This window comes from Leptodactylus fuscus, chromosome 11, assembly GCF_031893055.1.
Source record: "Leptodactylus fuscus isolate aLepFus1 chromosome 11, aLepFus1.hap2, whole genome shotgun sequence".
Lineage (NCBI taxonomy): Eukaryota > Metazoa > Chordata > Amphibia > Anura > Leptodactylidae > Leptodactylus > Leptodactylus fuscus.
Genome location: NC_134275.1, coordinates 67,627,467 through 67,655,454, shown reverse-complemented (window position 1 = coordinate 67,655,454; position 27,988 = coordinate 67,627,467).

Sequence of the window (27,988 nt, the reverse complement as noted above, 5' to 3'; positions counted from 1 at the left end):
GTCCACATGGGGACCCCCCTGAACGGACTACTGAACGCATTGACAAGCGGTGTGCAGTGAAAGCACACGGACCCCATAGACTATAATGGGGTCCGTGTACTTTCCGCATGGTCTTCGCATGGAATATGCGGACAGAAAAGTAGTTCATGATCTACTTTCCTGTCCGCATTACTCGTGTGGAGACCGTGCGGAAAGCACACGAACCCCATTATAATGTATGGAGTCCGTGTGCTTTCACTGTACACCGCTTGTTAATACATTCGGTAGTTTGTTCGGAGGGTCCCCATGTGGACTCCCTGAATGGATTACCGATGTAGATGTGAACAAGACCTGAGAAGTAGAGAGAAATGAAGCACTTGCAGCTGTCTGTAGGCCAATCTGGCATCTGTGCACTTATAGCCTAAGCTCCCATACAGCTACATTTTTCCTGCAGTGCTTTTCACGGAAAGTTCACAGAGGTTTCCTCTGCAGACTTTCTTCTTCCATTATACCTATGGGGAAACCTGCAACATTTTCGTTGGTATAATTGACGAGCTGCGATTTCCAAAACTGATGTTTTTGGAAATCAGTGTGTCCGCTGCGCATATTTTACTGCTGTTTGGAGATGGGATTTTCTAGAATCCCATTTACTACACAGTGACTGTAAAACGCAATGTTTTTTTCCGCGCCACAGGCAAACCGCAGCATTTACGCAATGTGGGGCCACATTGATTTGGATATCACTAAAAAAAATATCACATTATTACACAGGTATGTTTTTTCTTCTATACAAAACCATTACACAATACTATTATTGCTTTAAAGATATTTTGGACCAGATAGACTCCCTTTAAGAATGAACCCAACCATAATAACCTTATGTCATCCCTTTAATGCCGTCTATGTCTTTTATTCTCCATGCTCCCACGCTTGTTTTGCTGGCTTCTTCACTGTATCAACAGCCAACTTTCTCCTCTTCTGGATCAAAACACTGCGCATGCGCTGTCGGCTCTGCCATTTCAGATTCGGGCGGAACCAACAGCGCATGCTCTGCCTGCCATCTTGACTCAATGACTATGTAGTATACTCAAGTAGTGCTATGGCTTATTATAATGGACTCCTGCTCCCCCTGTGCTCTCTGAGCATCATTTACCTAAAGTGAAAAACTGCAAAACAGTGGCAAGGACATGGGAGCTAAAGGAAGGAGATGACAAGCCTTTATAAAGTTTAAAAAAACAATATATGCAATGATAGACTCCCTTTAAATAAAATAGTAAAATAAAATTCTAGCACGGCAATATCCCTTTAATCACCTCTCCTGTATATAATACCACTAAATGATGTAACAAGCTTGGAATCCGCAAATATAAATCTTCTTCCATACTCGATACACTATAGCAATTTTCATGACTCCAGTTTAAGTATCAGGTCACTTCACATCACACACATAGTGTACGGATAGGAAAGATAAATGGAAGTACAGACCTGCGGTAAAGAGTTTGCTTTCCAGTTAGTTCATTATTAATTGCAATCTAGAAGTTTTTTCAGATTTCGGCTTTTAGTTCCACAAGTCAACGCAGTAAATCGGACAGTGAGAATTTTAAACAGGCGAGGAAGATTTTAATAATTCAGAGAATTATCAACAGTTGAATTAAAACTCCATTAATTATTTCCCCGGGGACGAGGCGACAAGAGACTTGTTACATTGTAGATAGAGCTTTCAAAACACGCACAGCATCTGCTGTCAGCAATGAGAATTATTAGGAAGCTGGGCCGGTGCTTGTTACAGAAAGGATGGAGCTCTGCTGGACAAATCGGGAACTGCTAATTCACACAAATCCTATGATGCTCCTGCTCGCAGGATCCGGCTTATAAAACACATAAGGATAATAGTGAGCTACACCAACGCAGATTCATCGCTGAGATGAAACGCAGACGCTTAGACTGAAACTTCTGTGCTCCGGTGCCAAAGCTGGATCTCAGTCCTTCACCTTCTTAAAGAGTTTGACTTTATAGGTGTCATATATAGGTGCTATATATATATCACTGTAAAGGTTTTATATACGGTACATCTTATAGATTATTTGTAAAGGTTATTATAAAATAAAATGTGGGTTTCCTCAGGTAACCGTTTTTTTTTTACACGGACTAGGTTTCCGTCCCCAATAGGAACCCCCGAACGGTAACCCAAGCGCAGGTATGAAACTAGCCTAACCTTCGAGCTTCGTAAGAGACCTGGTCCAGAGTATAATTGAATTTGATATTCCCGCTACACCTATAGCTACACTCCTAAATTGCGTAGTGTTGAGATATCAGATATAGTTCCTGGTTTGGATAAGCATTGTGTCTGAAAAGGAGAAGAGGCAAAAGCATTAATGAGAGTCTGATAGAATATCCGAGGAACTTACAGTCAGACCCTATGGTGAGAAAACAACCTAAACCCTGCCTAGTAAAGGTATTAAGGCTCAAGTGAACTTTTTAACTTTTTTTTCCCTATAGCTATCCAGGGCCGCCATCAGGAATTTTGGGGCCCCATACAGCCTAAGTGTCTGGGCCCCCCCCCCGCCATTTTAAAACTACTTTATTTTGCGACATACCAATTCTGTATTACATTTACCTTTTATTTAGCAGCTTTACAAGGCTTAATCAGGCCCCAGTTCCCTCTCCGCAGTGCCGCACACCCGATACCCCAACAATCCCCCTTCCCCCCCGTCCACCTTCTAACATCTTTCCACTGCCCCCTGTATCCATACCTCCCAACTTTTAAAGAACCAAAAGAGGGACAAAATGTACACCGCGGCAAATTTAGCCCCACCCACCGTTATGTTGACTCCACCCATTCTCATTAATTTTTCATGTGCCCGCACACAGTATAATCCTCCTAGTCACCCGTACATTATATGTCCCCCCTCTATCTCTCCCCCAGCTTCATATACACCCTTCATCTGCACCCAGTTACATGTCTCCCACCCAATCTCTGCCCCCAGATTCATGTCCGCCCATCCATTTCTGCCCCCAGTTTCATGTTCCGCCCCTCCATCTCTACCCCCAGATTCATGCCCTCCATCTCTGCCCCCAGATTCATGTCCCCTCCATCTCTGCCCCCAGTTTCATGTCCCCTCCATCTCTGCCCCCAAATTCATGTCCCTCCATCTCTGCCCCCATTGTCATGCCGTCCTCTCTATCTCTGCCCCCATATTCATGTCCCCTCCATCTCTGCCCCCATATTCATGTCCCTCCATCTCTGCCCCCATTGTCATGTCGTCCTCTCCATCTCTGCCCCCATATTCATGTCCTCTCCATCTCTGCCCCCAGTGTCATGCCGTCCTCTCTCTGCCCCCAGTTTCACGTTCCACATTACACTGACTGACTTACCTTCTCCTTCGTTCCCTCGCAGCTCTCTGCGCGCCTCTCTCTCACTGGCGCACAGTTATAGACGCGATGTGATGTCATCACATCGCGTCTACAAGCCAGTAGCGGAGGCGGAGAAGCGAGGAGCTGACACAGGTCAGCTCCTCGCTTCAGCCGCATATGTGACAGCGAGAGAGGCACGCAGCGGCGAAGCAAGGAGCTGACCTGTGTCAGCTCCTCGCTTCGCCGCCGGCTACTGGCTTGTAGACGCGATGGCTGAAGCGAGGAGCTGACCTGTGTCAGCTCCTCGCTTCGCTGCTGCCACCGGCTACTGGCTTTTAGACGCGATGTGATCACATCGCGTCTACAAGCCAGTAGCAGCGGCGGCGGCGAAGCGAGGAGCTGACACAGGTCAGCTCCTCGCTTCAGCCGCATGTGTGTCAGCGAGAGAGGCACGCAGCGGCGAAGCGAGGAGCTGACCTGTGTCAGCTCCTTGCTTCAGCCGCGTATGTCTTCAACTCAGATCTGCGTCCTCTGGATGCAGATCTGAGTTGAAATAGGACATACACAATGACTGCTACGGGCGCCAGGGGGCCGGCACACGGTGGTGGGCCAAAACCGGGCCCCCCCCATTTTTCAATTTGGCCGGGCCCCTGACGCCAGTACCAGTAGTACTGCCCTATCGGCGGCCCTGTAGCTACCATTCCAAATTCATAACTTTTTCTTTTTGGTTGACATAGCCATATGAGGACTATTTTTTGGGGGATGTTTTGTATTCTTAAATGGGATACATGTAACATTTTGTTTAGCTTCTTGTTTCATGGCATATAAGGGATTAAGCTACAAACTGGTTCTCGTTGATGGAGCTGGAGATAAAGCTATTCTCAGGAGTGAGATTGGACCGTATGTGAGCTGAATTTACTGGCCTGTATACTATACTGGGACACAGACTCCTAGCTGTATATAGTAGTTATTAGAGATGAGCGAGTACTGTTCGGATCAGCCGATCTGAACATCATGTTCGCATAGAAATGAATGGACGTAGCCGGCACATGGGGGGTTAAGTGGCCCGCCGCCGTCAAAGCGGAAGTACCAGGTGCTTCCATTCATTTCTATGGAGCGTGCTGTTTGGATCGGCTGATCCGAACAGTACTCGCTCATCTCTAGTAGTTATCTATGATGTTAGAAATTCCTTCATTACATACTGTCCCATATTGGAATCACTACAGGACAGGCAACAACTCTGAGAATCATAGATCAACTATAATCCTAGGAGTCCGTCTTCCAGATTAGTGTACAGGCCAATAAATCCGATGCAGTCATGGACGGAGTCGCACATCCAAGACTTGGGAGTGTAACACCGGCTTTACTTGCAGCTCCATCAACAAGAGCCAGGTCGTAGCTGTATAATACAGCTAGAACCCAGCAACGATCTGGCTGGAACGGCTTCTGTGCTTGCATCCATGCAGTAACATACTATCATGGTGCTACATGTTAAATATATGCTCATCGGATTACACAGTTTGGACCGAGAGCAGGGGTGTAACTTGAGGGGGTGCAGTCACCCTGGAGCTCAGGAGCCTTAGAAGGCCCATAAGCTCTGGCATCAGTATTGAGATTGCAGCTTCCATCTTGCCCATAAGCCAAGGAGACCCACAGATTCCCCTAACCACACTAAGGTGGATTAAACTCCTTGGCACCTGTAACCATCACTATAAAGAATTCGCTGTAGGGATGAGGTAGGGGGCCCTGGTAAAAAGATTGCACCGGGGCCCACAAGACTTAAGTTACATCACTGACCGAGAGAGAAGGAGTTAATGCCAATATGAATAGATCTCCTTGAATTCGACTATAAGAATTCTAAGCCCACAACAAAAACTGGTTCCCATGGAAAACACAGTCTATGTCAATGTCAGGTATTTGTTATTTCATAAATATTAATGTGATATCATCGCTATCAAAACAAACATTTTGGCCATACCTCTTGTGGGTTGTAGGAGAGGAGGAAAGTGAAGTTTCGTAGATTAATAATCGTATTGTTTTATGCTTTATGCTGGAGATGTCACGTACTATAGTCCAATTCCTTGTAATTAGATATTAAATTAAATGATATAAACTGCTAAAAATAACTTTTATACAGCAGAAAACGAAATCAGCAAAGAACTATGGAAAAACCTGGAGGATATTTTGTATCATTTTAGATTTCATTGATAAAATTTGAGAAGTGTCTCCTATCTACTGGGCAGAGAGCTCTTCGTGTCTGTCAGAAGGCCAAGTGACGAATAAACACTTTACTGCAAAAAGTTAAATAATGTTGTTTCTTAAATCTATGCTCCATAATGGTTTATGGATTACAATGTTCATATCATTATATCAGCTCATCTCTGGACAGATTTTGGCACAATCCAGGAACACATAAACAGGCAGGATCCTATATAAAAAACTGTCTTTGAATATCACATCATAGATAATAAGATCCAGAATTATGTGTGGCATTAATAACAGTCAAAAAATATGGTTCTGTCATACCTCTGCGGAAACAATGTACAGAATATTTTTATTCACAGTCCTTTCATATTACATATTTTTATTGGTGCCAAGCTAGTTTTGATATGACGGAAAGGTCAGATGGTTGCATCTATGGTGGGTGTATCTGGTCTTAGTGTTTCCTTTACATTAGATAAGACAGATAACATAACCAAGCACCAACCTTCTATAATCAATTGCAGAATAGCAAGTACGATATATAGCATAATGTTCATTCTAGTAGATAACGGTATATAGATATGTGATTGTCAACAGCGCCTCCAGAATAGTACTGTTAGATTTGGAGGTTGTCTCACTTGGGGTGGGTTCACACGTGCGCCCGGTCTCCGCTTTCCATCTTCTGCCCGAGAAACTGGACAGGGAACGGAAACCCAGCAGTCAGTTTTCAAACCCATTCACTTGAGTGGGTTTGCAAAATGTCTGCCTGTTAGCGTCTTCTGCCTCTACGCGGCGAAACCGTTTTTCCAACGACAAAAGCAGTTACCCGCAGACACTCGTGGACCTCATAGCCTACAATGGGTTTCATAGGTTTTATATTGAGAAGTCCTCCGTGAAAGATTGTCCTATTCACCAATTTTCATTGGAATCTGCAGATGTGAACAAAGCCTGAATAACTAGTAAAAATATAATTTTGCCCGTGGGGGCCACAATAGGAAAAATACATGTCCGAGACTTGTTATTGGGGCGCTCCTGAAGCCAGGTCCATCAGCTGAATGTTAGATTGGAATAAGTTAAAAATTGGGTTTTGATGGGGTGGAAGGAGATTAGGACAAAATATTGTCTGTTGTATCGCACATCAATATATGATAATAATATATCCAAAGAAATTTCTGGCACTCAATGGGTATGCTTCCAAAGGTGAAAATTTATTTTAACAAAAAACGTTTCGGTCTAGAAGACCTTCGTCAGTTTGTCTGCAGAAAATATACAAATATACAAATTGTGATATATATATATATATATACATAAGTCAAACAAAAAAACAAACAACAAAACAAAACATTGATACAGACATACAATACATATAATACGGTATGTGCATGGGATACCAGTATAGCAACATAAAAGTTGGGGTATCAATTATAGTGACTCAAGGTATATTGATAAATACATAAATTCGGGCGCCAAATTCCCCATTTAAAGCCACTCTCCTCCTGCACAGTGCACATCTTCATTTCCTGGATTTCCCACATGTCCACATTTGGCTTCCTACTACTCATATCTCCTACCGGTAAGATTGTTTAGGATACTGCATTAAGTTAGGCTACATGTTACTGTTTAGTAAGCTGGGCACCCATCCTCTATTTACTGACATATTGATGTATTGTTCTAGACTGTTTTCCTTGGAATATTGATACTGTGATATACCGTTTTCCCTGTGTATTGTCTTCCATTTACTTCATTGCTTTATCACGGATTCCGTGTTATACCATGATCTGCTTTAATGTCCACCTGTAGCTCCGTTACGCTATCCCATGCACATACCGTATTATATGTATTGTATGTCTGTATCAATGTTTTGTTGTTTGTTTTTTTGTTTGACTTATGTATATATATATATATATATCACAATTTGTATATTTGTATATTTTCTGCAGACAAACTGACGAAGGTCTTCTAGACCGAAACGTTTTTTGTTAAAATAAATTTTCACCTTTGGAAGCATACCCATTGAGTGCCGGAAATTTCTTTGGTTATACTAATATGGCGGTGAGAGGCCATTTCCGAGCACCAGCATAACACCGAGTGACAGTTCATTATCTGATAATAATATATCATTATGGAACCACACTGATGTTCTTCAGAGGACAGAAAGAAAACCCTTGCTCCACCAGAAGATCTCAGGTGTTGGACTCCCATTAATCACATTATAATCACCTATTCTAAGAACAGGTAGTCAATATATAACTCCAGAAAAACCCCTTTAAGACATTGTAGGGTAAGCAAAATCCTAGACACCCCATACCCATACCAAGACCCTTTCTCTTCAATTGCAGAGGGGAATCGACTTCTACCATGGCATCCAATAAAGTATCTCTTTACTGATCATTTCAGGCAATCATCTTTGTATCCATGAGACACCTATTATAGTCTTGGTTGGAGTGTGGGACCAGATAAAAGTATTGTTTCACATTGAAAGGATAGAGATTGAATGCAACAATTGTAATTTGTTCATGTTAATATGCTTCCTTTTCAATAAAAAGAGATTAGAAAAAAAATTAGAAGGCTGACAGGGTGCTGGTATGTCAGCTTTCCAGGTATGTGCTCCAGTGGTAGAGATATTGGTGCCGTTAGTTTCAGCACTGATATCTCCCCACTGTCAGAAGGACATTCCTCATTGCTGGGCTGTGTGGAACGCCTCTCTCGACATAGGGGCTTGTAGTGTCAGAGGGGGTGTTCCTTACCACCCAGCAATAATACTCAGCCCTTCTGACAGTGGGGAGATATCAGTGCTAAAACTAATGGCACCGATATCTCCATCACTGGAGCACATACCGGGAAAGCAGACACACCAGCACACTGTCGGCTTTCTAGAAGAACACAAAGTTACACTTTCATGTGGACATGAAAGGTCTTCTTTAACCCCTTCTCGACATGCGCCGTAATAGTACGGCGCAAGTCGGGTCTGTAACTATGGCGACCGCCCGGGAGCTGGGCGGCCGCCATAGCCGCCGGGTGTCTACTGCTTTAAGCAGTAGACAACCGGCTCTAATGCCTCCGATCGGTCCCCGGACCGATCGGAGGCATTAACCCCTCTGGCGCCACGGTCAAAGGTGCCAGAGGTGCCATTTTAACGGTGGCGCATGGGCGCCGCCATTTTACTGGTGATCGTCACGTTGGCATGACAGCCAGGAGCCTTTACAAGGCTCCCAGGCTTGTCTGTAAATTCTTTCTTTTGCAGGCTGGTCTATGCAGCCTGCAAAAGAAAGGATGCTTTTTTGCAATGCATTGCAATGCATTAGCATTGTAATGCATTGCATTATTGATCAGACCCCCTGGGGTTCAACACCCCTAGGGGGTCTAATAAATGCAAAAAAAAAAAAAAAAAAGTAAAAAAAATATAAAAAATATAAAAAGTATTAAAAATTAAAATCACCTAGAACACATATAAAAGTAGTTAAATACTGTGAAACACATACATGTTAGGTATCCCCATGTCCGAAATCGCCAGCTCTACAAATCTATAAAAATATCTTTCCTGTTCGGTAAACGCTGTAGCGGGAAAAATAGTCAAAAGTGCCAAACCGCCATTTTTTTACTGTTTTGATTCTGATATAAATTTCAATAAAAAGTGATCAAAGCAATAGCATTTCCCGAAAATAGTAGAACTAAAAAGTACACCCGGCCCCACAAAAAAAGACGCCCTATGCATCCCTGTACACTTACGTATAAAAAAGTTACGGCTGTTGGAATATGGCGACTTTTAGAAAAAAAATTTTTTAACACAGTTTTGGATTTTTTTTAAGGGGTCAAAATGTAAATAAAACCATATAAATTTGGTATCCCTGGAACCATACCGAAACACAGAATACAGGGGACATGTCATTTTGGCTGCACAGTGAACGCCGTAAAACCAAAGCCCGTAAGAAAGTCGCAGAAATGCATTTTTTCTTCAACTCCACCTCATTCTGAATTTTTTTTCTGCTTCCCAGTACATTATATAGAATAGTTAATGGTGGCATCATGAAGAAAAATTTATCCCGCAAAAATTAAGACCTCATATGGCTCTGGGAGCGGAGAAATAAAAAAGTTATGGGGTTTAGAAGGAGGGGAGTCAAAAACGAAAATCAAAAAATGCCATCGGTGGGAAAGGGTTAATGTTAAGTATAGGCCTGTTTACTGAGTCTATTTATTAGTAGGTCTGTGAACCCACATGTCGCAGAAGATTTAGAATTCTCTTGTCTTTTCCAAAAAAAAAATGTAACTAAATATTTTAACATAATCACATTTCAAAACACAATATTTTTTTGCTGCAGAATTGGAAGTATTTATGTATTGCCATCCAGGGAATGAGATTACCATGAGTATGATTGACGTGAACAAAGTCTATCACAATAAAAGGAAAGCAGGCACCACTTAGGGATCCAACTTCTGGCAAATCAACTCACAGATCTTTTTAACTGAGAACAATTAAGTAAAATAAAGCAATTTTGAATTTGTCACCAGTTTGCATTTTTTAATTGAAAGTTGAAGACATAGTTTAAAAAACATTAAGAAGACAAAAGCGATAACTTCTATTTCATTTACAACTTATTTATATAACGTATAATTATTGTAGCAGACACAATTGCCAGATGTCTAATTACAGAATATTTTTAGAGACCCTAGAAACGTATCTAGGTTTATATAAGCATATTATCATTTCTGAAAACTGACAAATAGTCAGATAGTCCCAACATCCTGACTCTTACTAAAGTGGTCCACCATTTTGGTTTAACATAAATACATTTCTCCTGTCTCCTCCCTTTTGCACTACAAAAGGGAACATCTTAGGGTGCATTCACACTGAGTAAACGCTAGCTTATTTTGTATAGTAAAATTACACTTGTAAATTTTGCTATCCCATTGACTTCAATGACATTTTACAGGCGTATTTTTACAGGCGTATTTTTTACAGGCGTATTTTTTACAGGCGTATTTTTACACTTGTAAAAAAATATCATTGAAGTCAATGGGATAGCAAAATTTACAAGTGTAATTTTACTCTACAAAATAAGCTAGCGTTTACTCAGTGTGAATGCACCCTTAGGGGAACGTCCATGTCAACAAAAGCAACAAACTTTGTCTAGCCAAAGCAAAAAGTCTTGTCCCCCAGTGATCTTGGAAATCCATGTAAAATGCGGGTGTTCTAAAATACCTGCTTGTCTAAGGGCACAAGCACCGAAATGTGGGGTCAAAGGGCAGAGGTCTCAGGTTATTTCACCATACTGTTATTATGGCTAAACACAGTGGCAGTATGCAGAGGAGCAGACTACTATTACAGGAGGTTCGGTACTATTGCACGTGATAAAGGGGAATCCTCTCCGAAACGCGTTGTGTCTTGTATTTATCAATAAAGAGATGTGGTTTTAGCTTCTACGAGCGGCCTGGGATTCCATTATTCCTAAAAGCGCAACTGGTTCATTTTGTTTAGGGTCTCCACACCCTTATCTCTCTGTGTAATATATCCGCACATTGGTTTACTTGCATGTGGTATGTGCCATAGCCGTTCTCATAGCCACAATGCAAGTAATGGGGCAGGTGACCGCCCTACTGGCTATATATATGTACACCAGGAGGTCCAAAGGGAAGGTAGTGGCCCCGCAATGGAGAGTCTTGTGATGTGGAAGGGAGAACTGCTGTACTTATGGACAATAAAACACATTATGGTTAAGGTCCCATGTAGCGGGCCACAGCACAAAAGCGCTGCAGAAAAAAACGGGGCGTAAACACATCACATTTTTCCCACATCGCTTATCACAGAAAGCCTGCAGTTTTCCTTTGCAGACATTCTGCTTCCATTATACGTACAGGGAAACCGCCAGCGATTCCGTTGGTATGATTGAAATGCTGTACAATGGTTTTAGAAACAGTAACATTTTCATTGCGTGTGTTTTTGTGCAATTTTTGGATGGGATTCGCTACAATATTCTTGTTATATTTTTGTTTTGTGCAAAACCAATAAGTGCAACTTTAGTTTTCTTTACCCATCTTTTTTACTAGAACACATTGATAAGGCTAAGGCCCCACGTGGCAGAAAAGTGGCTTTTTTGCAGGACTTTTTGCGGTGGCTTCAACATAAAAAGCTGCTTTTCACAACATAGGGACTTAGCCTAAGGGGTTAGCATTGACTACTGCATCTAAGGTGGTAAATTACTGGTACCTGAAGCGCGTGGGGAGAGAACAGATTCTGTGCCGAAGGCTATACCGTACATTCATATCCATAACATTGAGAGGGAACAAGTTAATTTTACAGGTTATTTCTTGAGAAATATGAATAGTACAAGATATAAACAATATAAACAATGACGATAATAGCTTTTTTCTATTATATACCCACATCTCAAAAAAAGTAAATTATAATTTTATTTCAATGCACCATCAAAGAGCCCTAAATTTTTTTCCTGCATAAAACAAGGTCACATCAAAGAAAAAAAAAAATATATATATGGCCAGTAAAATGAGTGCTTGTATAGGTAGTTTCAGAAATCCCATAGACCGAAATGGAGAGTACCGTGCATGTGTTTCATCTCTCCATATGGATAGTATTGGTAGTACCACACATCTCCCGTACAAAATGGGTGACATGTAAGAGAATTCTCCAATCCGTAGTCCCATGGAAATATAGATGACAGCGCTCCAAGTAGATGTGATGAATAAAGTGCTTATATATTGCATCAACCATATCCAGCTTAAGGATCAAAGCAGATTGTTTTGAAACCAGATTCAGTAGAAAAAAACATTTCCACTACATGCCTCTATCAAGATATATGTATCGGCAGGGCAGGGGCGCAGACTTACTGGACCAGTTTTAATAACGTGAATAAAACCTATTGTGACACACGTAACTTTTTGTTGTTTCTATGTATGAAGCTCTAAGATGGATTTTTTGCAGAACCAGATATAGTTTTATTGATATCATCTTGGAGAATGTCGGGTGTTTTGATCACTTTTTCTAAAGAAAAAATTTTGAGTGCGAAATTGTGAACAATTCGTTGATTTGGCTATTTTGATTTTTTTTCCTGCTATGGGGGTATCTGTATGGTTTTGCATTTTTATAGATTGACCATTTTCAGACACAAGGATATCTAATGTGTTTATATTTACTTCATAATAGTCTCTGCCCATGACTTCGTCTGTGTGTTGTTGGCATCGATGACCCACCTATATTCAGTAAATTGCTGCCAGCAATGGTTTGTCTGCTCCAGTGTTTCGGCAGCTCTCAAGCTGTCCTGCTGCTGAAGTTGTTCCTCACGCCGTGCCTGTGATTGTTTCGGCATCTCAACAGCTCACTGGGATGCCATATAATGAGTGTGTTGGCATTGATAATCCGCCTGCTCCGGTGTTTCGGCAGGCAAGAGCAGACAAGGGGTGTGATTCAGAGCTCTGCCATTGGCTGCCTCTGATTGGAGCTCTGAATCACACACCCCTGCCTGACACCGCCCCTCTGACATTACAGAGCTTAAATCAGGCACCAAAATTAACTGCGCTTGTTGCTCAGGAATGGTGGGGGTAAGAGAGAAAATTCCAATTGTGCTGGAATCAGTGGGGAGGCACCTATTTAGAGATGCTAAGAACTTCAATTGGAGGTGGTAAAAGGTCCTCTTTAAGGATTTCAAGAAAGTGGGACTGTCATGGGAGCTAGCATGCACACCAAATTTACAGCTAGGCACCCTGTGAGGTGCCAAGTATAGTCCTAAGGTATACTTTTTATAATGGAAGGCAAAGAGCTGGGGCAACACGGTGGCTCAGTGGTTAGCACTACAGCGCTGGAGTTCTGGGTTCATATCCTGCCAGGAACCACATCTGCAAGGAGTTTGTATGTTCTCCCCGTGGTTGCGTGGATTTCCTCCCATAGACCAAAGACATACTGATAGGAAAAAATGTACATTGTGAGCAAAAAGGCAAAGAGCTATATACATCTGCATACTTGCTCTATATTCAAATGTAGGTGTCTTATGAACTGACCCCAAGTCCCCTTTTCTCTCCTGTGAAATTTTTTCATCACAACTTATTCCTGAAACTTCTATCATACATTATATGCAGCACTGTATCTGACTATACATCTTGACATCCTCAAAAGTCACAATGATTCATTCACCATTCAAAGATACAAAAGACTTTCCAAGCCTTCAAAACCCAAAGTCAATAATCACAGAGCTTGAGGATAACCATTCTATTCGTACAAGGTTTATTTTATCCCATCAAAAGGTTTCTAGGAAAGACTTTTGTTCTATTTGTTTTCCGGCAGGGGGTTCTACCAAACTATTGTCATTTACGTGTAAGGCTTTAGAAACGAGAATGAAGAAAGAAGAAACGATTTCTTTGCTCAGAGAGTTCACGTATCCCCGATTTCGGGAGGTTCAGTCTTCCCTCCTCGCTTTCTATAGACGGTGTGATTAGCTAGAGGCTTTTCTGTGAAACACCTACTTAACTTCAGGCAACTTACAAAATTCCTAGATCACACACTGTTAGCCATCAATTGTAAATCAAAGTTGTGGTTCTTCTAGATACATTGGCGTCTGCTGGAGAAAAAAAAAGCTATACCGCCGAGATACATGCATAGCGTCGCTGCTGGGAAGAGCCAAAGAATTGTGGATTGTTTTTTTCCCAATTTAAGGCTCTACATCAAGCCGGCGTCTCACAAGGAGCTACATTATCTCCGTGGCTTGTAGCATTAATTTCCACAATACCGTTATTCGGAATTTACTATAGAGAGCGCAATTCATTTACTTTATGTAATGTATACTGAAATCTTAGCTGCTTATATCCAGCATCTACCGAACAGAGAACATGCAGTCACAGCCAGTGTTTTTCTCAAGAGACCGTGTTATGTGTGTCTTGGAGAATGCCGCGTTAACGTCATGTTGATTGTGCGCCGATTTTGTGCTTTTGTTTAGCCGAGAGTGGCACATTATTACCTCTTGGCTGCCAGAACTAAGGGTGTACTAGTGGAGAAATGGACATGTCGAGGTTCCCCTCTGTACGTAATCAGCACAGAAATACTTATGTCATCAGATTTTAGTGTTTTTCCTCTGTCTATAATAGAAGCGTAATCAACCTATTCACACATCGCAACTTGGCATGTTCTAGACGTTCCATTCGGCTTCCATTTTTCAGCTGGAAATTGTGATAAATAAAGTGATTATTGTCCTGTTCAAATAATGTATCTTTCACCTATAGTTCATAGCATAACCCGCTTCAATATTTAATAGGGCCATTCATTCTTGGACATTCATCATTCAAGGACCATTACTGAGATGTGTTGACTATTTACTGATCAGCCATAACATTAAAATCACCTGTCTAACATTATACAGGTATTTTATATTATTTGGTATTGTTAAGAACCTGATGCAACAACGGATAGTTAGTCCTGGGCAACCAGAATCCCCACACACCGAGGCCAAACAGCACTGAGTGTATGACGCTCTCCCAGCCAGAGCGGAACCAAGCCCCAGAGGTCTTCGCCAGAGCTGCTGATGGTGAAGTTGGACTTGGTAAATTCTGGGACCCAGAACCTCAACCGCCCAGAGAGCACCGTACACTAAGCGCACCCCAAGTAGCAGAGGGCCCAGAAAAACCAGAAAACAGTAACCTCAGCAGATGAAGAAATGTGAGGAGCTGGTCAGCAAGGAGAGAGATGGTCAGAGGAAGGTCGTACAGCCGGATTCGGTACATGGGAGGTCTCGTAGGTTCCAGGCAAAGCCAAGACGAAGTCAACAAGCCGAGTTGGCACACAGGAGGTCAGGAGGGTGAAGCAAATAAGTGGTCAGGAGAGTCGGGCCATACACTTGAGGTCACAAAGTAGCCAAATCAGAGGTCAAGTAGAGATAGTCCTGAAGCAAGCCAAGGTCATCCACAGGAGGTTATGACATATCCGAAACAAGAAGTCAAGAAGAGATAGTCTGGAAGGAAAGCAGGGTCATACACAGGAGGTCTAGCAGGGACACAGGAGGAGACGCAGGTTAAGCAGGTCAGGAGGGAAAACCAGGAGCGCAGGGTGAGCTGACACAGATAAACTGAATAACCAGCAACAGGCCGGAGCCAGAACGAGGCCTAAATAGCCTTCGGCCTGCCACTCAATGACCCCAGCAATGAAGGTTCAGGTCCCAGAAGGAGACCAGAATTCCGCGTAGACTATTGTGGAGATTCTGGCCCTCTTCCATTAGGGACCAGAAGCGCTGAAAGAGCGCAGAAGACAGAGTGGGCCGGCAGCCTCCGGGCGGCGCAACCGAGGCTCCGGCCTGAAATACTGACAAGTATATCCATTAAGTCCTGTGAGATGAGGTGTCCAGGGATTTGACTTGTCTTTCCAATACGTTCCACAAATGCCCTTCGGGTTGAGCTCTACATAAGGCCTTATTCACACAGCCAAGCGACAGTCGTTTTAAAAATAAAAAATGAATGAGTGTACTCACGTGTATTTTTTGACATTTTGCCTGAAAAAACAGGCAGTTAATAAAAAATTGACATGTTCTATCTATTGGATGAAATTGACTGTCATTAATGGACGTTCATGACCATTTTTAATCATCAGATCCATCAAAGATGGCAGTGTGGTGTGAATAAGGCCTTACATGGAGACCAAGTCAAAAGCTTTAGGCCCAATGAACATAAGGGAATCTAGGCTGAAAAATTTAATATGTCCATTGGTCAAATTTCTGGGCTAAAAACTAGTCAGAATACCTGGACTCCTTGTATCATAATGATCTATGATGTTGGGACTCCTTGGCAGCCCATGGCTCTACTGTTCCGTATTGTATATACACTGAATAGTACTATGGTACTGTCACTATGATGCAAGCAGTCATAGTCTCCCTATTGGGTTCGGGCCAGAGGCGTAACTTGAGGGGGAGCAGAGGGTGCCCCCACACCGGGGCCCAGGAGCCCATAAGCACTGGCATCAGTATTGAGATTGCAGCTTCCATCTGGCCCATAAGCCAAGGAGACCCACAGATTACCCTAACCACACTAAGGTGGATTAAACTCCTTAGCACCCATAACCATCACTATTAATAATTTGCTGTAGGGATGAGGTAGGGGGCCCCGGACAAAAGATTGCACCGGGGTCCACAAGACTTTAGTCACACCACTGGTTCAGGCCCATGCACAAAGTGGAATTCCCTGTGTGCAAAAGGTAACAGATATAATACAGTGAGGAGCTCTCAGTATAACTTATTACGTGCAAAGTGCATGTAGGAAGGGGAAGAGGAGTAAGCGGGCCCAGAGAACGCGGTGCGATAAAATGCAAACACTTTATAGTTATTGATCCTGACATTGTACACGACCAGGAATCTTACTAATGATGACATTTTGCCTGAAGCTTCACTTCACAAAACAATAGCAGGTGAGCCTTTAGGACTGGTTTCTTAACTTTTACTCTTTTTTTCCATTTTTTATTAATGTGTGGATATATAAAAACAGTAAGTTTCAGTATCTAGTTCAGAACCAGAAAAAAAATCTTTAGCAACCAGTGGTCTGCAATACAGCGCTTCAGTTTACAAAATGTATTCTCAAAGGCCATTTAATGTAGAAATTGCCTGAAGCTGTCAGCACCGCCGTGGAAAATGTGAATTAATTTATATCAGAGTTGTAGCTAGGTATTCTATTTACTCTGTCTATATTAAATATAATTAATATACACACACATATATATATATATCAATTATGTATCAATTATATTATATACAGTATAATATATATATATATATATATATATATATATATATATATATATATATATATATATAATATACTAGCCTCTGCCCGCAACTTTGTGTGTTGTTGGCGTTGATGATCCGCCTATATTCAGCAATTGCTGCCGTCGATGGTTTACCTGCTCCGGCATTTCGGCAGCTCTTAAGCTGTCCTGCTGTTGACCTTGTTCCTCTCACCGTGCCTGTGATTGTTCCGGCATCTCAGTAGCTCGCTGGGACGCCATATAATGAGCGCGTTGTTGGCGTCGATGATCCGCATGCTGCAGCGTTTCGGCAGCTGTCAAGCTAGCCTGCCACTGAACTCGTTCCTCGTACTGTGCCTGTGATTGTTCCAGCATCTCAGTAGCTCACTGGGACACCAAATAATGAGTGTATTATTGGCGCCGATGATCCCCGTCAGCTCTGCTTGAGGAGAACTCTGTTGACTTCTGCTATCTTCATAGTTGTCGTTATTTTAGAATTTTGCAACAAATTAGATTTTCTTTTTCCCGACATGTTTAAAAGTAGCAAATTGCCAATTTGGAATAAAGGTGTTTTCTCATCCAGTGTATCAGCCTGGAGCAGATAAGATAATATGCAAATGCATGTACAGAATGAACTGAGGGTTAGCTGAGTGTTTACATAGAGAGATATCAGACCTGGCGTTATCAGAAGCTGTGATCAGCTGCTGCAAGAGCAGTTTAATATAGTATGTGAACATAAATTCATAACAGTTGTGGAGCCATGTAATTTACCAGGATAAAAAAGTAGCCTATGTTTTGATCAAGGTTACAAACTATCTATTTGCTGAATTTCATTCAAATCTGTTCAGCCATTTTTGCATGATTGAGGAACAGACATCCAAACTCACAAACACACAAACTTATAATATTAGTAGGATGTATACACGTTATACACTGTGGAGAAGCTCAGTAGCAGCAATGGTGTGGACCCAACCAGTCAGAGACAGGGAGACAATGTCTGGTGCAAACACGTTTGTTTGGAAAAACAGCAAAAATAAATAAACCTTCACATCAGGCCCAGAATAAGCAAAATAAAATACAGCCTTAGGGAGCGTTCACACTACCGACAGGTAGTGTCCGCTCCTAGTGTCCGTTCAAAATCTGGCACAGACATTAGCAGCAGACACTAGCTGTGTCCGTGACACCTGCCATTTATTTCAATGGCGATCGGGTGCGTTCTTTTGCACTCCGTGCCCTTCCTTCACCGATCGCTTGTAAAGATGTCCGACTTTTCAAGCGGACAGCAAAAACCTACATGTCGGGTTTTTCTGTTCGCTTGAAAAGTCGGACATCTTTACAAGCGGACAGTGAAGGAAGCGCACGGACTGCAAAAGAACGCACCCGATCGCCATTGAAATAAATGACAGCTGTCACGGACACAGCTAGTGTCCGCTCCTAATGTCTGTGCCAGATTTTGAACGGACACTAGGAGAAGACACTACCTGTCGGACACAGACGGTAGTGTGAACGCCCCCTTAACGTTAAAAAGTCAAACAAAACCCTGCTCATCCGAGCGCTAACTAAACAGTAAAGAACTAACTATACGTGTGGCTTACTACCAACCACACAAAGACACAAAGTAGCACAGTACAATCTCACCAGACTCTCAGTATCTCAGGACAGACGCAGGCGCCTCCTCTCGTTCCCAGGATCTGCCCTGAAATGCAGGCTCTGCAGACCTTTTATGGCTCAGTAACAAGCCTAGGACCTACACCTGGGGCTGAGACCCATTCAAGACCCACACTGGACCACACATAAGTCAGAAACCTGGAGCTGATATACTAGGGCTCCAACACTGGAGGCCTGTCACCTTCTCACAACACACACTCACTGCTTGTGCAAAAGTTTTAGGCATAGATGAAAAAAATGGAAAAAAAAAGTTTATTTTGTTAATCGACAAAAATAAACTATTAACACTTCTATTTTGGAAGGCATTTTCCCACACCTGCCTAGAACTTCTGCACATGTTCTTTAGTACAACCTATATTTTTTCTTCAGCGCTATCTGTATTATTATCACAGCTTGCAGCTCTTAGTCTTGCATTAAGCACTTCAGTCCGGCCTCAGCAGTGATTGTCCTATAATGGCGCTCCGTCTGAAGTATTAAATGTAAATTTCCATCAATGGTTTGATAGCCTGTAAAGAACTTAATACCATAATACGTATTACTTAAGTATTTTCCCCTAAAGTATATCATAAAACACACTGTTTACTCCAAAATTATGTATAATTGTATAGAATATATATGTATATACTGTATAACCATCAGGGATCTCTGTAGTGTAAGCTATTCCGAATGTATCGAGCGACCAGGATGCAAAAGTAACAAATCAATGACAAACTCAACTCGGTAAAGAAAGTCGTTTGACCTTGGAGAATACATTGAAGTCTAGGGAAGGTAAAAAAAAAAAACTAACGCTATTGCATCCATTAGGGAACTTCCTTTCTTTTCTTAAAACTTCTTTCTTTTTCAGATAGTACATTGCAAGTTTTATCGCTTGCATCTTTAGGCAATGCAAAATCAAATCTGTACTATTATCACAGCTTGAAGATCTGCTCTGACATAAAACACTTGAGGCCTGCTTCAGAAATCATTAAATACTTGTCCTTTAGGGGACATCCCATAATATGGCTCTGAAGCATTTCATTTACATTTCTATCATTGGTTTGATCGCTTGTAAAAGACTTCTTAATGCCGTAATATGCATTTATTAAGGATTTACCCTGTGTACTTAAAGGGAATCATAGTGAGAAAAGTCTCCCAATCTTCAGATTGTAGATGATTATGTGCCAGGTTTATCGCATAATATTGACTTAATAACCTAATCACATTGTCGAAACGCGTCGGAGGTCACGTGCAGAACAAAAGCAAATAACAATGCTGTCGCCCATGGTTACTAATCTTTCAATTTTACCCTCCACACGGGCCCAAGTGGAGCTTATTTCCAAAGACTAGTTTGTGAAAGTAGCATCAACACCACAAGCTAGCAGCACCTGTACTCATCTGATAGGTGTCGTCATCCTGAGCACTATGATGTTTTGACTATCTAAATCTGTTCAGCTATTCCAAAGATATAAGCCCTTTTAGTGTTGATGCAAATTAGGGTACACTAGCCAAACGAGCGGTGACCAGTGGCATAACTAAGAATGACAGGGCTCCATGGCAAACCTTTGACATGGGCCCCACCCTCCAGATCAACTTCCAGGCTGAAGAACACACCCCTACTCCTGAAAGTACTCGTCCATAGATGAGTACGAGAGGGCGTTCCTCACCGCTCAGCATCAGGTGCTGTTTTCAACCTTAGCAAAGTGGAAAAGCACTGTAGAAAGCCATTGTGAAAACCAAACAATTTCATCTGTTTTTTTGGCCCAAACTGTGTGGCCGGTGGCGTAACTAGGAACGGCGGGGCCCCGTGGCGAACTTTTGACATGCCTCCCCCCCGACACCGAAGACCTCGACCGACCCACTGCTATGCATTCCTGTGCGTTCTATTATGCCCCATAGTGGCCCCTGCACCCAGTATTATGCCCCAATAGTGTCCCCTGCATACAGTATTGTACCTCAATAGTGGCCCCTGCACACAGTATTGTACCCCAATAGTGGCCCCTGCACACAGTATTGTACGCCAATAGTGGCCCCTGCACACAGTATTAACCCCAATAGTGGCCCCTGCACAAAGTATTATCCCCCATAATGGCCCCTGCACACAGTATTATCCCCCATAGTGGCCCCTGCACACAGTATTATCCCCCATAGTGGCCCCTGCACACAGTATTATGTCCCATAGTGGCCCCTGCACACAGTATTATCCCCCATAGTGGCCCCTGCACACAGTATTATCCCCCATAGTGGCCCCTGCACACAGTATTATCCCCCATAGTGGCCCCTGCACACAGTATTATCCCCCATAGTGGCCCCTGCACACAGTATTATCCCCCATAGTGGCCCCTGCACACAGTATTATGTCCCATAGTGGCCCCTGCACACAGTATTATCCCCCATAGTGGCCCCTGCACACAGTATTATCCCCCATAGTGCCCCCTGCACACAGTATTATCCCCCATAGTGACCCCTGCACACAGTATTATCCTCCATAGTGGACACCCATAAACAATTATTATACTCTGGGGTCTTTTCAGACCCCAGAGTATAATAATCGGATACCCACGGGAATAAAAACATAAAAAAAACACTGTTACTTACCTGTCCCCGGCTCCTACGCTGTCTTCTCTGCTGCCGTCCTTCTGCTATGACGTTGGACGTCACATGATCCGGGACGCAGGCTGGGTTCATGTGACATCAGAGATGTCAGAAAGGACGTCAGGAAGGAGGCCTGTTAGGATCGAGGAGAGGTAAGTAACATGTTTTTTATGTTCCCTTACGTCTCCCGGTCCGCCAATAATTATACTCGGGGGTCAGAAAAGACCCCCGAGTATAATGATAGCAGTGGTAGCAGCTGTCACCGGGCCCCTAATGTCCGGGCCCTGGGGCAGCCGCCTCTGCTGCTATGGCGTTAGTTACGCCACTATGTGTGGCCTATACACATGTCCGTGAATTACATTCCCAGGAATTATAGCCACGATCCAAACTTCATGGTAGCTATATATTGGAAGTGTAAGATTCTCATATGTTAAAAAATATTTAACATCCACTTGAATCATCAATGTCTCTGCTGAGTTCATTAAACCTGATGAGAAAATTAGATCATTAAGATAAGTATTATTCAGCGACTGTCAGCGAAAACACTTGGGTGGTCTTCAATAGTTAGACTGTTCTTGGTTTCGATGGTATTGTATAACTAGGTTGAATACATAATTCACCACTTACTGTATAACTGGACAACCCATTGGTCATCAACCTTTGTCCAATGGAAAGAATCATGTTACGTCCACTTGAGTAGGAGCAGAGGTAACTTAAGTGGGTCACACCAGGGCCCAGGAGCCTTAGGGGGGCCCATAAGCACTGGCATCAGTATTAAGATTGCATCTTTCATCTGGCCCATACTCCATTGAGACCCACAGATCACCCTAACCACACTAAGGTGGATTAAACTCCTTATCACCCGTAACCATCACTATCAAGAATTCACTATAGGGATGAAGTAGGAGGCCCTGGACAAAAGATTGCGCCGGGGCCTACAAGACTAGTTATGCCACTGAGCAGGAACTTCTTTTTCTAGTTACTGCACAGACGGACCATCACTCTGTGACTTACATTTGTCCTAATATAATAAATCAGTTGGATGGAGATGTCCCGACCTCGGCCCACCCCGATCCCACTTCACTCCGCCCACAGTCATACAATGTGGCGGGCAAGGCATGGATGGAGTCTTGTGGCGCATGTTTGGTGCAAGAAAAACTGCTATAGAGGGAATGATAAAGTCCCCCCATTGTATCTATTCAGTTCATCACCCATCCAAAAAATGATAATCCACAGGGAAATGTTGTAGGAGTGGATAGAATATTCCAAATGGTGATGGTTTGGAGCACAACCCCGTTTCCCAACAACATGGCAATGTAGTTTAATCTACTAAAAACCTAGTAACAGGTTCCCTTTAAGTTAAAGGCCCTTAAGAACTGGGTCAGTGGTGTAACTATTACGGTAGCAGTGGTAGCAGCTGCCACAGGGCCCGACACCTTAGGGGGCCCGGGCCCCCTCACTAGTTAATATGACAAAAAAAACAAACAAATTTTACTTTATGAGGCCCGAGGCCACCTGAGGTGTCTGGTTCCGGGCGGTGGAGAGCCTCAGCAGCGTGTGTCCTGACAGTGGGGGAGGGCCGGAGACATCGTGCAGGAAGAAGATAGTGCCAGGATGGAGTGAGCAGCGCTGAGGACTTATGGAGAGTGCAGACTGGTGAGTTTAACTCATGTGTACAGGGCAGGCTGTCAGCACACAGTACTGTGCTGGCAGCTGCCTGCTGCCTAGGGATGAAGGGGTTATTACAGTACATAATACTGTATACAGGGTATAATAGGGTATAATAGGGTATAATACTGTATACAGGAGCCACTATAGGGGATAATACTGTGTACAGGGGTCACTATGGGGTATAATACTGTATACAGGAGCCACTATAGGGTATAATACTGTATACAGGAGCCACTATAGGGGATGATATTGTATACAGTGGCCACTATAGGGTATAATACTGTGTTCAGGGGCCACTATAGGGTATAATACTGTATACAGGAGCCACTATAGGGTATAATACTGTGTGCAGGGGCCACTATGGGGCATAATACTGTGTACAGGGGCCACTATAAGGTATAATACTGTGTACAGGGGCCACTAAAGGGTATAATACTGTGTACAGGGGCCACTATAGGGTATAATACTGTATACAGGAGCCACTATAGGGTATAATACTATATACAGGAGCCACTATAGGGTATAATACTGTATACAGGAGCCACTATAGGGGATGATATTGTATACAGTGGCCACTATAGGGTATAATACTGTGTTCAGGGGCCACTATAGGGTATAATACTGTATACAGGAGCCACTATAGGGTATAATACTGTGTACAGGGGCCACTATAAGGTATAATACTGTGTACAGGGGCCACTAAAGGGTATAATACTGTGTGCAGGGGCCACTATAGGGTATAATACTGTGTACAGGGGCCACTATAGGGTATAATACTGTGTACAGGGGTCACTATGGGGTATAATAGTGCAGGGGGGAACGCGAGGGAAAACGGGCGGGCGGTCGGGGTCTTTGGAGGGGGGCCCCATGTCAAAGGTCCGCCATTCCTAGTTACGCCACTGGACTGGGTTTTAATTTCCCAAATTGCCCTGTTATAATGCAATCTGCAAACACATTTAGAAATAACACATTTTTTATACTTAGCTAGAGATGAGTCCTAGGAGTCTCATCGGACTTATCTCTGTCACTCTGGCACCAGTGCTGTGGTTCAGTAAAGCTGGAGATGTAATCCTTGGCTTTACTGCGCATGCGCCTGAAGCTTGGCTATGCACACTGAAGCTGAAGTGTTCTCCTCTGGCTTCATCAGTGAGGGAGGCAGGTTTAAAATAAAGTTGTTGTTTTTTTGGGGGGGTTTTGTGGCTGTGGATTGCATTGTAACAGGTCGATTTGGCGCACTAAACCCCTGATCCATAGGAACCTGTGTATAGTTTAGTGTCCCAAATCCCATGCCCAAAGAGTCAGTCCTCTTCTGACTCCCATGCCTGGTTTGCATAAACAGTACACAAAGGCTTCAACTTCATGAGCTGTAACCACATTCACGATATCGATCTGTCATATATGAGGGATAAGTAAGAAAGCTATGACAATAACTTACTGATAGTCAGTGTCCGCTCTATGTATTGGCTAATGTGCAGGGGACTCATTTTGTCAGTCTGAGTTTTAAGGTCATTCTAAGATTGACTTATTAAATCTACCATAGATTCAGGCCTTAGAAGATGGCTAGGAAGATCATTGTCAAGGTAATCCATAGCTGTATAATAGTTATGAGCTGTCTGGATACCCCGGCTGATCGTAGCCCCCTTGGCTTGTAGATTTATGACCTATCAGCACTGATTACCCTCAGCATATAAAGTGTAATGTTCTGTAACCAGCCACAATAATCCTTATTAAGAGCCCAGCCATGCTGTCCTGCTGTATTAGAAGTGCTAGTGTGAACGTTACCGAAGGAGGTACCTGCACTTATAGAGGATGGGGGACGTGAAAAGAGCCTTAACCCCTTCCCACAGCAGCCATTTTTATTTTTTTTTATGCAGAGAAAAGAATTTGGACGGCACTGCTATATAAAATATATCATCCTTTGCAATTCGGGTCACTCCTCTTTCAATCCGTTAATCCCCTTTACTGGTAACATCTGCCAGTAGCATGCCGCTAGAAGTGGTGCTCTACAACCCCTATTAAGCATATGATTCTTCAAGAAAAAGATAGAAAAAAATTGGGGTGGGCACTCACCAGTCCAAAGTCGGCAGATGACACTTCTCTTTGATAAAAACAAAGTCCTTTATTAAGTGCAAAGTAAAATTAATATTACAGGGAGGGAGAAAAACATTATTGGCAAAGGGTGGCACCTTTGCCACCTTTGCCACCCATTGCCAATAATGTTTTTCTCCCTCCCTGTAATATTAATTTTACTTTGCACTTAATAAAGGACTTTGTTTTTATCAAAGAGAAGTGTCATCTGCCGACTTTGGACTGGTGAGTGCCCACCCCAATTTTTTTCTATTTTTTTTTTTCTATCTTTTTCTTGAAGATTTTTAATTTTTTGATTTTTGTTTTTATTTCCTGCCTTCCAAAAGCCATAACTTATTAGCACTTTTTTGTACTTCATAATCGAACCATTTTATAGTCCATACGATTACAACTGTAATTGCGGTATTTTCTTATGAGCTTGGTTTTTATGGTATCAGTATACAGTGGTCCCTTGACTTTCACGGGGGATAAGTTCCAAGGCCGCCCGCGAAAGTCAAATTTCCGCGAAGTGGAGATGCAGTGTTTAATCTGATGTTAGTGGATGTCCTTTAATACTGTTCATATCCAAAATAGTCTACATACAGTACAGTACAGTATATGAAATAATATGGGTACTCACCATTGAAGAAGATACACAAAACTTTTCTGATGATATTGATGAGTGGCCGCGGGAAAATCCGTGGTGTTCAAAAAAACAACGGAATATCCTTCCATTAATATTAAAACCCGTGGTATAGCCCTTCCGCGAAGGTCGGACCCGCGAACGTCAAGGGACCACTGTACAGCAAAAATGACCTGATACTTACCAGTGGGTCAGTACAATGACAGGAATACCAAATTTATATTTTTTTCAATGTTTTAATAAATTTACAAAAATGCTATGTATGGTAGAAAAAAGTTACAAAGGATCTGTGAACTCTATTGGCAAATCTCATTTGGCAAATATTTACATTTCCTAAAACATAAAATTTTGGTCGGATCTATTCTTAGACCTCTGAGTTTTGTTGTTTCCCTTAGAAATCTTACTAACCTAAATGTGAAAGTTTGTGCGTTTGTTACTCGATCAGGCAAAAACGGCTGAACGGATTTGGATGACATTTGGCACATAGATAATTTGTAACCTCGATTAACATACAGGCTACTTTTTATCCTGGTAAATGACATGGCTTCAAGGCTGTTATTGATTGCGCATGCCCACCACCACAAGAAAATGGCCGCTTACACCAGCTTGTAGCCACAGGTATCAGCAGTAGGCTCTGCCCAAGGCTCGATGGCAGAGTAAACTACGCATATCTAGAAGATTGAAACTCCGGATGGAAGAAGACAAAGGAAGAGGGCGTTCCAGAAGAAGATGGAGGCGTCACTGGAGATCTCTTTCTTATCATTGGGGACGCCACCAGTGCTGCAAGAGAACTCATTTGTATACTGAAGAAAACTGGGATTTCTACCAAACGGCAGCGCGGAGAAGACATCTAAAGGTAGGAGAAGAATAACCTTTCTTAAGGCTATTCCTACGTGTTAGTCAGAAAAAAAGAGTATCCACGGGAGAACAGACTGTGCCAGCACTGTGACCAGGGGGCCCTAGAAGACAAGACCCACTTCCTGCTACACTGCACCAAATACTCAGCTGTGAGGGCAGTCTACTACCAAAGACTCTCTGCCCACATCCCAGACTTCATATCTGCAGACGAGAAGAGGAAACTCTACATCCTACTGGGAGAAGAAGAGGCCACTGTGGAGATCGCTGCCCAATACGTGTCCAGCTGTCACCAAACAAGAGGAAGATGAGACCCCACGGACTGTTATACCCCAAACCACCCACCCCACCTCCCCATATAGCGGCCACCAACTAAGAGGAAGATGAGACCCCACGGACTGTTATACCCCAAACCACCCACCCCACCCCCGCATATAGCGGCCACCAACTAAGAGGAAGATGAGACTCCACGGACTGTTATACTGAAGACTATATTAGCTCATTGACATTTTTCTAATTGATAACTTCCATTTATTGCAACTGCCATAGAGCACATGCACCAAGCTGTACAGATAGGAAAGACACGTTGTCCACAATCTCATAGACTGTAAGCTCTTGCGGTCAGGCCCTCTATCCCACTGTGCCAGTCGGTCAGTATGTTAGTATTATATTTCTTTGTATATTTTTTGTGTAAACCCTCAAATGTACAACACCATGGAATTAATGGTGCTATATAAATAAATAATAAAAATAATAATACATTATTACTGCCACAAGGGATTTTTTTTTCATTAAAAACCAAATTGCTGCAACATTAACAAAATAAATAATACTCCCTGCTACAGTATAACATCTAAAAACTGCACTAAGTGCATTTTATTGTATAGATTATGCACAAATACAGGGTTTTTCTTCTTGGTTTCTGTAAAATTGGAGATGTAGAGGTGAAAATATAGAGGCAATGCCATTTGCAAGAGCCCTAGGAGTTATCAGTGATGGACTGAGACATGCCATACCTATGCTTTTAATAAGATGTATTACAGGATGTGTTTTTCACTTGCATTTTGGAGCAGAAATACATCTTCATGGATATACTATGCAATGTAATAGAAACTTCAAACAACGACATAAATGAAATGGGTAGTGCCAATGCTGAAAGGAAATGATCAAGATACTCATTTACATCCATCCCTTTTTAAGGTGAAGCTTTAAAATCTAAAAATACAATGTGTTCCAAATTATTATGCAAGTGA